Raw genomic sequence first — 14428 nt, 5'->3', positions numbered from 1 at the left:
CTACCTCACATGGATTCAGACCCTTACTAGGTTGCCCCCATCACACAGGCCTGCCTATTGGCTTTTTGATTGAATTAGGAAAGAAAGAAGGAAGGCAGAAAGTTGTACAAGTTTCTTAGTCTCTTAGAATCTCATTTTCCTTATATTAATTGTTCAGGGATCAATAATACCCATCCTGTTGCAAGTAAAGTGCTAAACACAGCATCGCGTAGGAAATAAGCACTCAATAAATAGGACTTGTACCGCTTGATTGTTATTGTTATCAAGGACCAATTAAGCATGAAGCAGGAGGCCTAGAAGGAGGGACTGTGAAGGTGAGTGATTTTGGTCTTTGCCACCATGACAAATGTTGGCAAACTAGATATACATGAAAAATTTACCTAAAAAGTCAATCTTCTATTACTCAGAGACACTTTAGGAGCCTGGGCTTATTAGAATTTGTTGGCATAAGTCAGAGCTTCCCAACCTCAGCACTACTGATGTTTAGGGTCAGAGAATTATTTGCTGTGGGGAGCTGTTCTGTGCATTATAGGATGTTTAACAGCTGCCTGGCTTTAACCCCCAAGAAGAAGCACCCCTCTCCAAATTGTTAGAACCAAAAATTTCTCCAGAAATTGGCAAAGGTCTCCTGGGGTCAAAATCTTACACACGCACGCGCACACGCATGCACGCGCACGCGCGCACACACACACACACACACACACACAGCTGAGACCCACTGGAGTAAATGGTAGGCTTTGTGTTGACTATATTCTCTGTTACCATGTTTGAGAAATGGAATACTTGATTTAATTTTAAAAATTCTTAACAAAGTTACTTTATAGTATTTTTCCAAAGATTTGGACTGAAAATCAATGACACAATTCAAAATTGGGCTGAAAATAATTTAATCTCAGTTTTGAGTCAGAAGTTGCTGATTTGAGCCTTAGTTACCACTGAATTGTGGACATATGCAAATCCTGGTCAGCACAGTCTTCCTAATGTGACTTTGGCTAATAAGGCTTGCCATAAGAAAATTATAACAAGGATTTGCACTCTCCTTTCTTTCAAAGAAATCCAAGCAGTACCTTCTAGTATTTTCTCCCATAGTTCGCCTCATGCATTTTACATTCTAGCTAAATGGGATGTTCTTTGTCCAATAAACATTAGTTGGAATAATGAGTAGATATTTATTAACTTTCCTAAAAGAAAGGAAGTGGGAAACTTATTGCCCTATCTTACAAAGGGCTAAATTTTTCAAAAATAGTTTACGTAGTCAGTAGCAGTGTGAGCCAGAATGAAGTGTGAATTAAGATTTTTAAGGAATTGTTCTAGTTCTTCCACTGAAGTTTCTGAAAGCTTTTTGCACAAGGATCTCCTGATAGTGCCCAAGTCACTGTAGTCTATCGAAGTCTACAGTTCCACCTTTTACTGGAGAGAGAACTTGCTGTTAAAGAATTGGAGGGGAACATCAAAAACAACCAAACAAACAAAATAGGCAATTACATAAACTAAAATGATCAACACAAGTAAAAACCTTAACTCCTCAGGATGACACTGAACAGGCCCTAAATTCAAAGCACCTCTCTTTTTTTTTTTTTTTTTTTTTTGCGATACGCGGGCCTCTCACCGTTGTGGCGTCTCCTGTTGCGGAGCACAGGCTCCGGACGCGCAGTCTCAGCAGCCATGGCTCACGGGCCCAGCCGCTCCGCGGCATGTGGGATCCTCCCGGACCGGGGCACGAACCTGTGTTCCCTGCATCGGCAGGTGGACTCTCAACCACTGCGCCACCAGGGAAGCCCCAGAGCACCTCTCATTTTGCACCACCTCACAGAGTAGGGGTTTTGGTGATCTGTGCAGGGCGAGCTTTGCATCAACACAGAGGATTGCATAGCAATAAGCCTTCTCAGCTGAAGCCTGAAGGAGAGCGAGTGCCTAGTAAACTCTTGCAGGGTGCTGATTTTAGGAATACCAGCTTCTGGTAACCTGCCATTATTAATTTAAGAGGTTGGTAATATACAGGCCACCTGTGTTAATCAATGCAAGGGAAGGCGAGTCATTTGGCTCGAGAACTAAAGAGAGGACTCACAGTGATGGATAAGCTTGCTCCCCTCAGACAGTCTTTCCAAATGACCAGTGAGCCTCAGACCATACTTTTAGAAATGGTGGGCTTCCCTGGTGGCGCAGTGGTTGAGGGTCCGCCTGCCGATGCCGGGGACATGGGTTCGTGCCCCGGTCCGGGAAGATCCCACATGCCACGGAGCGGCTGGGCCTGTGAGCCATGGCCGCTGAGCCTGCGCGTCCGGAGCCTGTGCTCCGCGACGAGAGAGGCCACAACAGTGAGAGGCCCGCGTACCGCAAAAAAAAAAAAAAAAAAAAAAAAAAGAAATGGTGCCCTTAGGCCATCAATCTCAAAAGTTTGACAGTAATTTCCCTGTCTACCTGGTAACCTGCCACCACACTGTACACACTACACCCAACACAGCAAACTTACTGATTGCACCCACTTTGTCTCCTCATGCCTACCCCCTACCCCCCCAGCTGCCTGCCAGTACCAGTCAAACGCCTGTGGAAGAAAAGAGTCGCCTTCATCAAAAAACAAACAACCGAAAAACCACTTAGGGATGGGTTCCTTGGACCACGCTACAAAAAGAGATAATGATTCTTTCTCAGTGTACCTATTGACATTCATTGAGCAGCATATAGTTTATTTTAGCTAGAGTTTGTGATGTAGCATCTATATTTACTTCCACAGGCTGTCAGGCAACTCATATATTTACAAACACACTCCGGGAAACAATGTTGTTTGCTGGTCACAGCTGCATCTGTAACATCTCTGGAGCTCTGCGCTGTTTGGCGGAGCCCAGGGCATTGTCATTTTACATTCTGGTCTGTGCCAAGGCCCCAGTAGGGCAGAGCTTGGGCTAAAAGTTCAGATTCAGTGACAGGCGTGGCAGCAAGCCAGGAGCAAGAGTAACTGTGAGGGCTGTGGGTCAGGATGGAGAGTTCCTTGTCAGCCCTGCCTCAGTGCTGCACACTGCACAGTGGTGAGCATTTTCCATGTGATTGGCTTAGGCTTATTTCAGCTTCCCAGGCCTGAAAGAAACAAACTAGCCTATGTATACAGAGGCTGGCTCTGCTGGGAAGTGAGCTGGGGCTTCAGCGATGGAAGCCAGCCTGGTGGGAAGGAGGCAGGAAAAGTGAAGGTTTCCTCTCTGGAGGGTGGAACCAGCTGTCTGCCAGGCATGGGGAGGGAATGACTAAGCCAGCTTCAGTAGCTGGATCCAGGGAGAGCGACTGGGCATAGCCAGGGGCAGGGGCCAAATGGCATGATTCAGGCAATCTTGGTAACAGAATACATAAAGAGGGATATATCAAGAGCTGGTGGGACGATTCAGAATTAGGCAAAGGGGCAGCCGATCCTTGGAGGGCTGTCTCCTACGACAGAAAGTAGGGAGCTGAGAGCAGGGGGTGAAGGAGCCAGCAAGGGCGCAAGCCCCTTACACCTTAGATGGACACCCTGAGATTGGGCAGGAAGGAGAGGATGGGGAACTTGGTTACAGGCTCAGTTGGGTTTGGGGGTCTAAGGGAAGAGCACTGTAACTCAGGGGAGGAAACCAGCAATTGTGGCTTGTCCACCAGGGCCCAGTTTGGGGGAACATGCCTGACCTTACGGTTTTTTTTTGTTTTTTGTTTTTTGCGGTACGCGGGCCTCTCACTGCTGTGGACTCTCCCGTTGCGGAGCACAGGCTCCAGATGCGCAGGCTCAGCGGCCATGGCTCACGGGCCCAGCCGCTCCGCGGCATGTGGGATCTTCCTGCACCGGGGCACGAACTCGTGTCCCCTGCATCGGCAGGCGGACTCTCAACCACTGCGCCACCAGGGAAGCCCTGACCTTACGGTTTTTAAGACATCACAAGGGAGATATAATTGCCTTCTTTTTTTTTTTTTTTTTTTTGTGGTACGCGGGCCTCTCACAGCTGTTTCCTCTCCCGTTGCGGAGCACAGGCTCCAGACGCACAGGCTCAGCGGCCATGGCTCACGGGCTCAGCCGCTCCACGGCATGTAGGATCTTCCCAGACCGGGGCACAAACCCGTGTCCCCTGCATCGGCAGGCGGACTCTCAACCACTGTGCCACCAGGGAAGCCCACAATTGCCTTCTTATAAGGCCATGCTGACAGGCCATCTAAACAGGAGCCACATGGCTTCTTCCAAAGCAGAAGGCTTAAGCATCCTTGTCCAAGCCAGGAAACTTATTTTAGGTGCATCTTGATTTTGTTCTCTAGGATTTTTAGACTTTTCATCAATCCATGGAAATTTTAAAAATAGGAGTGACCTAGAGGAATTTAGGATAAACTTCTGTGAGCACAGCTCCCTATGAGACTCACATCTGTGGATCTTAGGTTAATAGGTCATTTGGACTGTCCAAAGGACTTTCTTGGGATAACATCATTGACTTCTCTGTTCTTGAGTTTCTTCCTCTGTAAAACGGGCATAATAACAACATCAACCTCATAAAGTTTTACAAGAATTAAATGAGCCAATGAATGGAAAGTTTTGAGACCAATGTCTGGCACATAATAACTGGTATCAAAACATAATTGTCGATGATGATGATGGTAACTCTGGGACTCATGGATTCCGGCTTCTGAAAATTTCAATTGACCTCTGACACATGTGAAATAAAGATGAAATGAGCTCTAGGATTAGCATTGAGAGACCCAGGTTCAAGTCTTGTTTTTGCCCCCAAATCGTGAATAACTCCCAATAACTAACTGCATTTCTGTGGCCCTATGTTTTCTCATCTATCAAACCATGTGAAGGGGGTTCTATCACTGGCTCACACTGGAGAGTTACTTCAAAATCTTCTTGGGGGTTTTCAAAATATTCTATAATAAAATATAGAAATACACCCCAACCCAAGGTATCAGTCATTCCTCTCTTCTCTTTCCTTGTCTCTGTACCTCACGCCCACACACACACTGACACGTACCACACACGCACTCCAGGCTGCTGAGACCCACTAGGCCGGGTAATCCCTAGGATCTCACCCCTTCCCCCAGTTCCATGATCTGATCAGGTGGAAATTAATCAGGGACCAGAGGCTGTAGGAAGGCAAAGTAACAAAATAGTCAACACAGAGTCTAGCTTTGACAGGCTTCTTGGAGAACAGGAGCCTCAAAGATGTAACAGACAAAGACTCACGGAGAAAAAAAGGAAGGCAGGAGTGAGTACATAATGGGGCCCATAGCCAGACTATCAGAGGTCAAGTGACAGAGGCCACAGATAAAAGCAAAAGGACCGCCCGCCTCTGCAGTCATTATCTATGGAGGACCGGGGGAGGAAGGCCAGTGAGGCCACTTGGAGTGACCTGTGGAGACCCCTGAGGCCTAATGAGGACACAGTTTTAACAGAGACTTTATCTTCTCAGGCTTCTCACCTGTAAACCACAACAGCAGCAGCAGCAAAACAAACAAAAAACCCGTATGTTGATGCCTTTGAAGAAATAACAGCACTCGCTGTGGGCCAGGCACTGTGCAGGGCCTTTACAAATGTTGCATGTAACCCCCACAAGCCCATGAGCGTGCACTATTATTGTCGTTTCTTCTTTCCTTTTTTTTTTTTTTTTTTAAACAGTTGAGGAAGCTGAGCCAGGAGAGGTGGAGCCAACGTGAGAAGCCAGGTGTTCTGGCTCCATGGTCTATGCTTGTAACCCCTCCACTGCTGAGCTGCTGATGGAGGGCTTGGGTCCCTGGGGAAGGAAGGGGAAGGCAGATGTGTTCTCAGGCCACAGGGAGCTGCTGGGGTCTCATAATGCAGGAGTATAATGGAAGCGGTTTTGAGGAAGGTTAATATGCATAGAGATCAGGTTTTAAAGGCTTTGAAATGTGCAACTTTTCACTTAGAGATTCTGTTTGATCAGCAGTGCTTTCTTTCTCTTTTCTGGAGACCCCTGTGACCTCAAGGGAAGTTCTGGGCCCGAGGGCCAACCCTGGTCTGCACATGGTGACCCAGGCTTTATCACACGAGACTCTGGGCAAGCCTGTCAGTTAGCTTGTCTCCCCAAGGAAAGTGCCAAGGACACCCGGCAGGCAAGTCTGAAGCCTCTGCCGCTGACACATGAATCCGTCCTTGATGAGTGAAGGGCTGGTTATCACACAGCAGAAACCTATAAACTGGGGGCCCTGAGGGGGTGGAGCCTATGACGTCTAATGTAACTAAAGCTGTGTGTGTGTGAGTGTGTGAGAGACAGAGAGAGAAAGGGAGAGAGAGGGAGAATATTATTGTTTTAAGCTCATTACAGGATCCTCAAGTCCTACGTTTTGTTGCTGCCCCATGAGGGCAAGTGTTGGGTCTGTCTTGTCCATCAGATCTACCACCATCACCTGGTACAGTCCTGGTGCATAGAAACTGCTTAATAACTGATTGACTATTCCATGGACAGAGGTGAGGGAGGGTGAGGAGACCTGAGTGATAGGTTTTGGAGTCGGAATATCTGAGTTTCATTTCTGCTTCCTTGTGGAATTGTCTCCAGCAAGTCCCTTAGCCTCTCCCGGTCTCTCCTCTTAAAGGTCTCAGATGAATGCAAGAACATTTAGTAATCATGATAGTAAATAGTAAATCATGATAGAGCTTACCTTTGTACAAATCATCCTCATCATTGTTAACCTGATTCTGTGCAGGAAGGCTATCCCTATGCCTCACCTATATGAAGTCCAGCAGTGGGGGAATGCATCAAGTGTACCTTGCTAGGTCCAGGCCAGTTCTGAGGGTGACACTGAAGGTCATATCCCAGAGCCTGGAGAGGAGAGTGGCAGTCGGGGTGTGACATCTGCCTGGGTGCACACGGGGAATGATGGGCACTGCTGAAGCTCTCTGAAGTGCAACGAGGAGCATATTATAGGGATAAAAAGGCTGTGGTTAGGGTCTGTTGAGGCTGGCAGATCATCCCAACAAGAGAGGAGAATACAAGTCATTCATCTGAATGGATAGCACCCCCATCTACCCTTCACCCCAGGATGCCCTGTCATTTCTCCGGTCTCCTCTCCCTCTCTAGTCAAAACAGGAGGTTTTGTGTCCAGATGTTGCGGATGACAAGAACAAATAACACTTTCTGTGAGTTTTTACTACTGACACCCTCAGATTTATTCGAGAAAACATCTCTTCAATAGAGTTGGCCAATTAACCCCTCAAATGGCTGGAAAACTTATTTAATGTCACTGCCTAATCATTTTATTAAATGTCACTGCTCCAACAGGCAAGAACGTCTGCTTTATCCCTCACTTGTCTTATGCTTCACTCCCTTTCTAAAACACAGAGCCTCCTCCCAAAGAAGACCAAAATCTCAGAGCCTCACCCCTCATATGTGTGCCCCTTTTATTTGCATAGAATTAAGGGATTTCTGTTTTGGGCAGGACCATGGGGAATCATCTCACCTCTTAAATCATTTTACTGTTGACCAAAGGGAGGCTCCCAGGGGAAGTGACTTGCTCCCCAGGGCACCGACTTGTAAGTGGCAAAGCCTGCGTGCGTGTTTTTATAGCTGTAAATCATGTAAGCGGTGCAGTGAAGTGTAAATACTAGAGGAGCTAGAGTAGGTAGACCCAGATCTGCCACCGACACACGTGACCTTGTGCAACTCACTTATCTATTCCTAGCCTCAGTGTTCTCATCTGTTAAAAGGGGATCCTACATTTTGAGAAACAAAGATGGAGCATCATTTTATTATCTGTGCTTCATAAGTAGTCATGACCACACAAACAGAAAATGATGCCTGCTGGTATTGATTCATGACAATTGTTAACAGCATTAACAATTTTGTTAATTATAATACTAATTTCACATCTATTTCTCCTTTTCTTCTGGCCTCTAGCAACAGCTTAGCCATAGCCTTAACTCCTCCAACATGGAGCCCCTCCCCTGCACAGTAGTTTTCAAAGAGGAAACTGTACTTCTATCTCCCTTGCCAAGATTTAGTACCTGAGCAGCTGGTGCCCCAGATCCTAACTGCTCTATTGATACACCTAACGTACATGGAGATGGAGACCAACAGGAGGACACAGAAGATTCCCCAGAAGTCTTCAGCTGGGTGACAATCTTGGTGGAGATGTGATTCTTATAAACCTTCCCCTGTTGAAGACCGCACTGCCCACTTCTCATGTGACTTCATCTACACCTGATTTTCTCGGTTGACAAAACTGGAACCCATTGAATTCATGGCTTAAGGAACAGATACGAGCTAATGTACTCACAAAGGAAAAGCCATGACTTATTCTACTTGTACCTTTGCGCCAAAGCTGATTTATAATTTGTGCAGGTGTAGAACTCTGTCTTGCATAGGGTCTAAGTAAGTGAAATTATTTGGCTTTCACAAGTAAATTTCTAATTTGTTTCCTCAAGGAGCTAGCTTAGCCATGACTTTAATACACTCACATGTAACAGAGAGATTTACTTTCACAACCAGCTGTAGGACAAAATGGATACATAGAAGCATCATGGGGAAAGTGAGAATTGTTTTAACCCCCGGAATATTAACAGTACCAGCACAAGACTCGAGAATCTAGACGGTTAAGATTTGCGTGACAGGTTGCTGTTACAAAGTTTCTAGTAATATTGTTTGTGGAGCATAAACAGTAAATGCCCAAAAGCTATCCTCCTTGAAAAGTCTAATTTTTATGCAACTGTCAATGCAGCAATTATTTTGTGTGTTTTTTTTTTTAAAGGTGAAGGAACATGTTCTAGGTATTTTTTTAAGGAAAATTTTGAAACCTGTTTAAAACTTTTCTTTCTTAAAAAGAGATTTTTTTTTTTTTTTTTTTTTTTGGTCAAAATGTTTTCAGATCCTGAGAAAAACCAATGAAACGGAAACCATATGATTCTGAGGCCAGGTTTTTTAGAGGCGCCGTCAGCACTGAATTCAGGCGTTCTTGCTGTGCTCAGCAGACCCGGCTCAGCAATCAAAACCATTTGATTCTAAAGCTGATACTTCTATAACCAGGCAGGTTCCAGCACATTGTGAACCCTGAAAAAGCATAATTACAAACAAAGAATGACAAGAAGCACACGTTGACTTAATATAGCTCGCTTCTTTCAAAGAGCACACAGCTTTTCACACACACGCTCTCACCTGTCCTTAGAAACCCGCGATTAGCAGGGGAGGGGGCGGCTGCCACCCCTGTGTTACAGAACAGGCTACCAAGAGGCTCAGTGGCTGGGCCAAGGCCACACGTTGTCACCGGCTCACAGTGACGCCTCTATGAAACGCATGGAATTGATTGATCACGTAGTTTTGAAGACTGACTCTGTATGAGGGCTGAAGTTTTTCATATAAACAGAGACCTGGACTTTGACCTTGAAGGGTTCATAACCTAGGCAGGGTTGATGTTGTATGGCTCAGCAAAGATGCTCAGACTTAGGGGAGATGATCATCATCACTCTGCTCAAGAAATTGCCATGCTAGCTTTTTCTTATGCCGAGAACAATCGCTAGTCTTCTCCAGAAATCACCAAGAACTCTCAAAGGTGTGCAGAATGGGAGTGAGGTCCTTTATGTGTCTATTATTTTTCAATTGCTGTGTAAGGAATTACCACAAACTTAGTGACATAAAGCAGTATGAATTTATTATGTCACAGTTTCTGTGGGTCAGGAGTCCAGGTACAGGTTAGCTGGGTCCTCTGCTCAGGGTCTCACAAGACTGAAATCAAAGTGTCAGTCAGGAAAGCAGTTCTCATCTGGGACTCAGAGTTCTCTTCCGGGCTCATGTGGTTGTTGGCGGAATTAGTTTTCTTTTTCTTTTTTTTTTTTAATTGGATGTGTTAGTTTCTGCTGTACAGTGAAGTGAATCAGCTATTTGTATACATATATCCCCTCCCCCTTGGACCTCCCCCCACCCCACCCACATCCCACCTATCTAGGTCGTAACAGAGCACTGAGCTTCCTGTGCTCTATAGCTTGTTCCCACTAGCTATTTTATGCATGGTAGTGAATATATGTCCATCCTAATCTCCCAACTTGTCCCATCCTTCCCTTCCCCACCATGTCCACATGTCCATTCTCTACTTCTGCATCTCTATTCCTGCCCTGGAAATAGGTTCATCTGTACCATTTTTCTAGATTCCACATATATGTGTTAATATACGATATTTGTTTTTCTCTTTCTGGCTTACTTCACTCTGTATGACAGACTCTAGGTCCATCCACATCTCTACAAATGACCCAGTTTTGTTCCTTTTTATGGCTGAGTAATATTCCATAGACATTTCACTGAAGAAGACATAGAAATGGCCAAGAGTCATGTGAAAAGATGCTCAACATCACTAATTATTAGAGAAATACAAATCAAAACTACAATGATGGGGGCTTCCCTGGTGGCACAGTGGTTGAGAATCTGCCTGCTAATGCAGGGGACACGGGTTCGAGCCCTGGTCTGGGAGGATCCCACATGCCGTGGAGCAACTGGACCCGTGAGCCACAACTGCTGAGCCTGTGCGTCTGGAGCCTGTGCTCCGCAACAAGAGAGGCTGCGATAGTGAGAGGCCTGCGCACCACGTTGAAGAGTGGCCCCTGCTTGCTGCAACTAGAGAAAGCCCTCACACAGAAATGAAGACCCAACGCAGCCAAAAATAAATAAATAAATTGATTGATTAAAAAAAAAAAACTACAATGATGTATCACCTTCACACTGGTCAGAATGGCCATCATCAAAAAATCTACAAACGATAAATGCTGGAGAGGGTGTGGAGAAAAGGGAACCATTTTGCACTGTTGGTGGGAATGTAAATTGATACAGCCATTGTGGAGAACAGTATGGAGGTTCCTTAAAAAACTAAAAATAGAATTACCATATGACCCAGCAATCCCACTACTGGGCATATACCCTGAGAAAACTGTAATTCAAAAGGACACATGTACCCCAATGTTCATTGCAGCACTATTTACAAGAGCCAGGACATGGAAACAACCTAAATGTCCAACAACAGATGAATGGATAAAGAAGATGTGGTACATATATACAGTGGAATATTACTCAGCCATAAAAAGGAATTGGTTTTCTTGGGGTGGGACAACTGTGGTTCCCATTTTCTTACTGGCTGTTGACTGGGAATTGTATTCAGTTCCTAGAGGCCACCCACAATCCCTTGCTGCATGGCCCACATAGACTGTACACAGCATAGCTGTTTGCTTTCTTCCAGGGCAGCTAGATCCTGTCTCTCTGACACTTCACCTTCTTTTAGAGGTTCACCTGATTAGGCCATGCCCACCCAAGATACTTTTCCTTTTGATTAACTCAAAGTCAACTGATCAGTAACCTGATCATGGAAGGAGTATCCCATCATATTCACAGGGCCTGCCTGCACTCAAGGGGAGGAGATTATAAAGGGCACACACAGAAGAGCTCAAGAATCTTGGGGACCATTTTAGAAACCTGCATTCTGCAGTGTCCTACCTGTGTCAGTGCTTGTCCACCTTACTGTGTTTGCTGCCTTGGCCTGCTGTGTCAAGCAGCCCCAGTCTCCAAAATGTGCCTCCATCAATATGCCTAGAAAGAGAACAATATTTTATAAGAGGAACGAATCGCTAATGGTAGGTAGTGTTTCAGACAATGTAACGAGCACTTGCTTTCATATTGTTGGTACTTAGCAGAGTGTCTGGCACTTAGGAGTCCTCAGTTTCCGTTTCTCAAGCAACGAATGCATGGATGATTAAATGAGAAATATTTTGGGCATCCTCATCAGATTACATCCCATAAAAATAAATGCCTACCCCTCCATGTGCAAGGCTGATTCCTCCTTTTAGTTTATAGCACGATTTTTACCCCCTGGTTTAAAAGTAATGCCTGCTTATTATAAAAACACTTGGAAATGTGTCTTCTTTCTATGGTTTTATTTTTTATATTTAACTTCTTAATCCATCTGGAACTAATTTCCCAATATTATGTAGAAAATAGTCTACCCCCTACCCATTTAATCTGTGATGCATACACACACACACACACACACACACACACACACACACGTATGTATTTATAATAAGGTCTATGTATAATAAGGTCTATTTCCGAGCTAGCTGTTCTATTTCATTGATCTGCCCACCCACTTTGTGTGCCAGCATCACCTACTTACTTACTGGAAGTTTATAATATGTTTTAAGATCTCGTAGGGCAGATGTTGCCTCACTCTTTCTCCTTCAGCCCCCCTGTTCACCAGTTCATTAACTATGGGTCTATCTTGCTGCCCACTCTAGCGCCTTAGAGAGCAAAGCATTCTTTGGAAAAGTCTGGACATGGAAGCAGATCTAGGTTCGTATTCTACCTTTGCATCTTCCTAGCCCAGCACCTCTGAGTCTCAGGGAAATGTAAACTTGCAATAATACTGCTTATAGTAGAAACTTTCTGTGAGAATTAACTGGGGAAACTCCTAAGAATTACCCAGTGAGTAGTAGATGGCCAATACCTACTAACCAGAGTAGAGGAGTGACGCTGAAGGTCCATGCACCCATGCTTCTCTCCCTTTATCCTTACCAGCAGGCACTGCAACACTTTTGAAAGCATCTTGTACAAATGCTGAGGCTCAGCTCTGTCAGATTCAGGCCAGCTTTTAGGCTGGGAGTAACCAGGATTAAGAATTGGTCCCAGCCTCTGGGCAGCCTCTTCAGGGTTTGCATTGGTCCAAGGGAAGTCGGTGGTTTTGTTAAACTGGAGCCATTCCTCAGTGACCTGGGGTCCTGGGGAATGGGAGTGAGTCAAATGCTGAAGCCCACTTGACCTGGCCTTACAGAAGTCTGGAAGTGCCAGTGAATTGACACCCCTTGCTTCATCACAGGAAGCTCATCTCTGGACTTTGGCAGCCAGAGAAAGGCCTCAAAGCCACAAATTACACGTGTTGGGGATTGGAAGTCATTCTAGCACAGACCGAGGTGGGACTGGTGAGGGGAGATGGGTGAGACTCTGACAGCATGTGCTAGACATTGAAGATTGAAGAAATGAATTCTATTGCAAGAACCCCCACAGTACTGAGTCAGCCAGGAGTCTTGAAGGCCAAAGTCTTACTCCCTTCCTGGCACTGTCCCTCAACTCAGAGAGGGCAGGGCAGGGCAAGAATGCACTCATTCATTTCTTCAAGGAGCGTCTCTGAAGGCCTACTGTGTGCTCTCAGGAACTAGGGTAGGGGGATACACAGCCCTGCCCTCAGAGAGCTTCCATACTACACAGTGAGGAGAAAGAGCACAACGGTCATCCTTGTGTTCACGGATCTGTTCTCTGATGATGGTGATTTCCCACTGTAACTCTATCCCTGCATGGCCTTTTGTAAAGGAACAGATCAATGTTCAAAGCAGGAAGTCCAAAGCTTGACTATTATCTAGTCAAGCCTCTTTTCTCTTCTCTTTTTTTTTTAATATAGTATAATCCTACATTTTTTTAAAAAATTGAAGTATAGTTGATTTACAATGTTGTGTTACTTTCAGGTGTACAGCACAGTGATTCAGTTATTTATATATTAAAGTATTTTTATTTATAAAGTGTATATATATATACTTCTTCAGATTCTTTTCCTTTATAGGTTATTACAAAATATTGAGTACAGTTCCCTGTGCTATACAGTAAGTCCTTGTTGATTATCTGTTTTACATAGAGTAGTATGTATATGTTAATCCCAAACTCCTAATTTATACCTCCCCTACTCCCTTTTCACAACCATAATTTTGTTGTCTATGTCTGCAAGTCTATTTCTGTTTTGTAAATAAATTCATTTGTATTTATTTTTTAGCTTCCACATATAAGCAATATCATATCATATTTGTCTTTCTCTGTCTGGCTTACTTCACTTTGTATGATAATCTCTAGGTCCATCCATGTTGCTGCTAATGGCATTATTTCATTCTTTTTTATGGCTGAGTAATATTCCATTGTGTGTGTGTGTGTGTGTGTGTGTGTGTACACGTGTACCACGTCTTCCTTATCCATTCATCTGTCAATGGATACTTGGGTTGCTTCCATGTCTTGGCAATTGTAAATAGTGTTGCTATGAACATTGGGATGCATATATCTTTTCAAATTATGGTTGTCTCTGGATATATGCCCAGGAATGGGATTGCTGGATCATATGGTAGCTCTATTTTTAGTAGTATTAGGAACCATACTGTTCTCCATAGTAAGCATCTTTATTTTCCATAAGGGAGAATTAAACTCAGAGAAGGGAAGTAATTTGCCCAAGTTCACCCAGCTTCATAACAGTGATGGGACTTCACTATTCTGCCCACAATTCACCATCAGAAAAAGGGGACTTCTCCTTGCTTTACATCAAGCCTCTAGAGGCTGCACACAATCTATGAGGCTATTATTGAAACATAGTGAACATTTTTGAGAGAGGAAGACAAGCGGATGGTGTTGAGTCTACACAGGAAACAAGGAAGCAATACAGTATAAAGGTTAGAGTTGGACCCCCTGAG

Source organism: Mesoplodon mirus (genome assembly GCF_964341445.2).
Source record: "Mesoplodon mirus genome assembly, chromosome: 3".
Lineage (NCBI taxonomy): Eukaryota > Metazoa > Chordata > Mammalia > Artiodactyla > Ziphiidae > Mesoplodon > Mesoplodon mirus.
Note: the sequence above shows the minus strand (reverse complement) of the source record.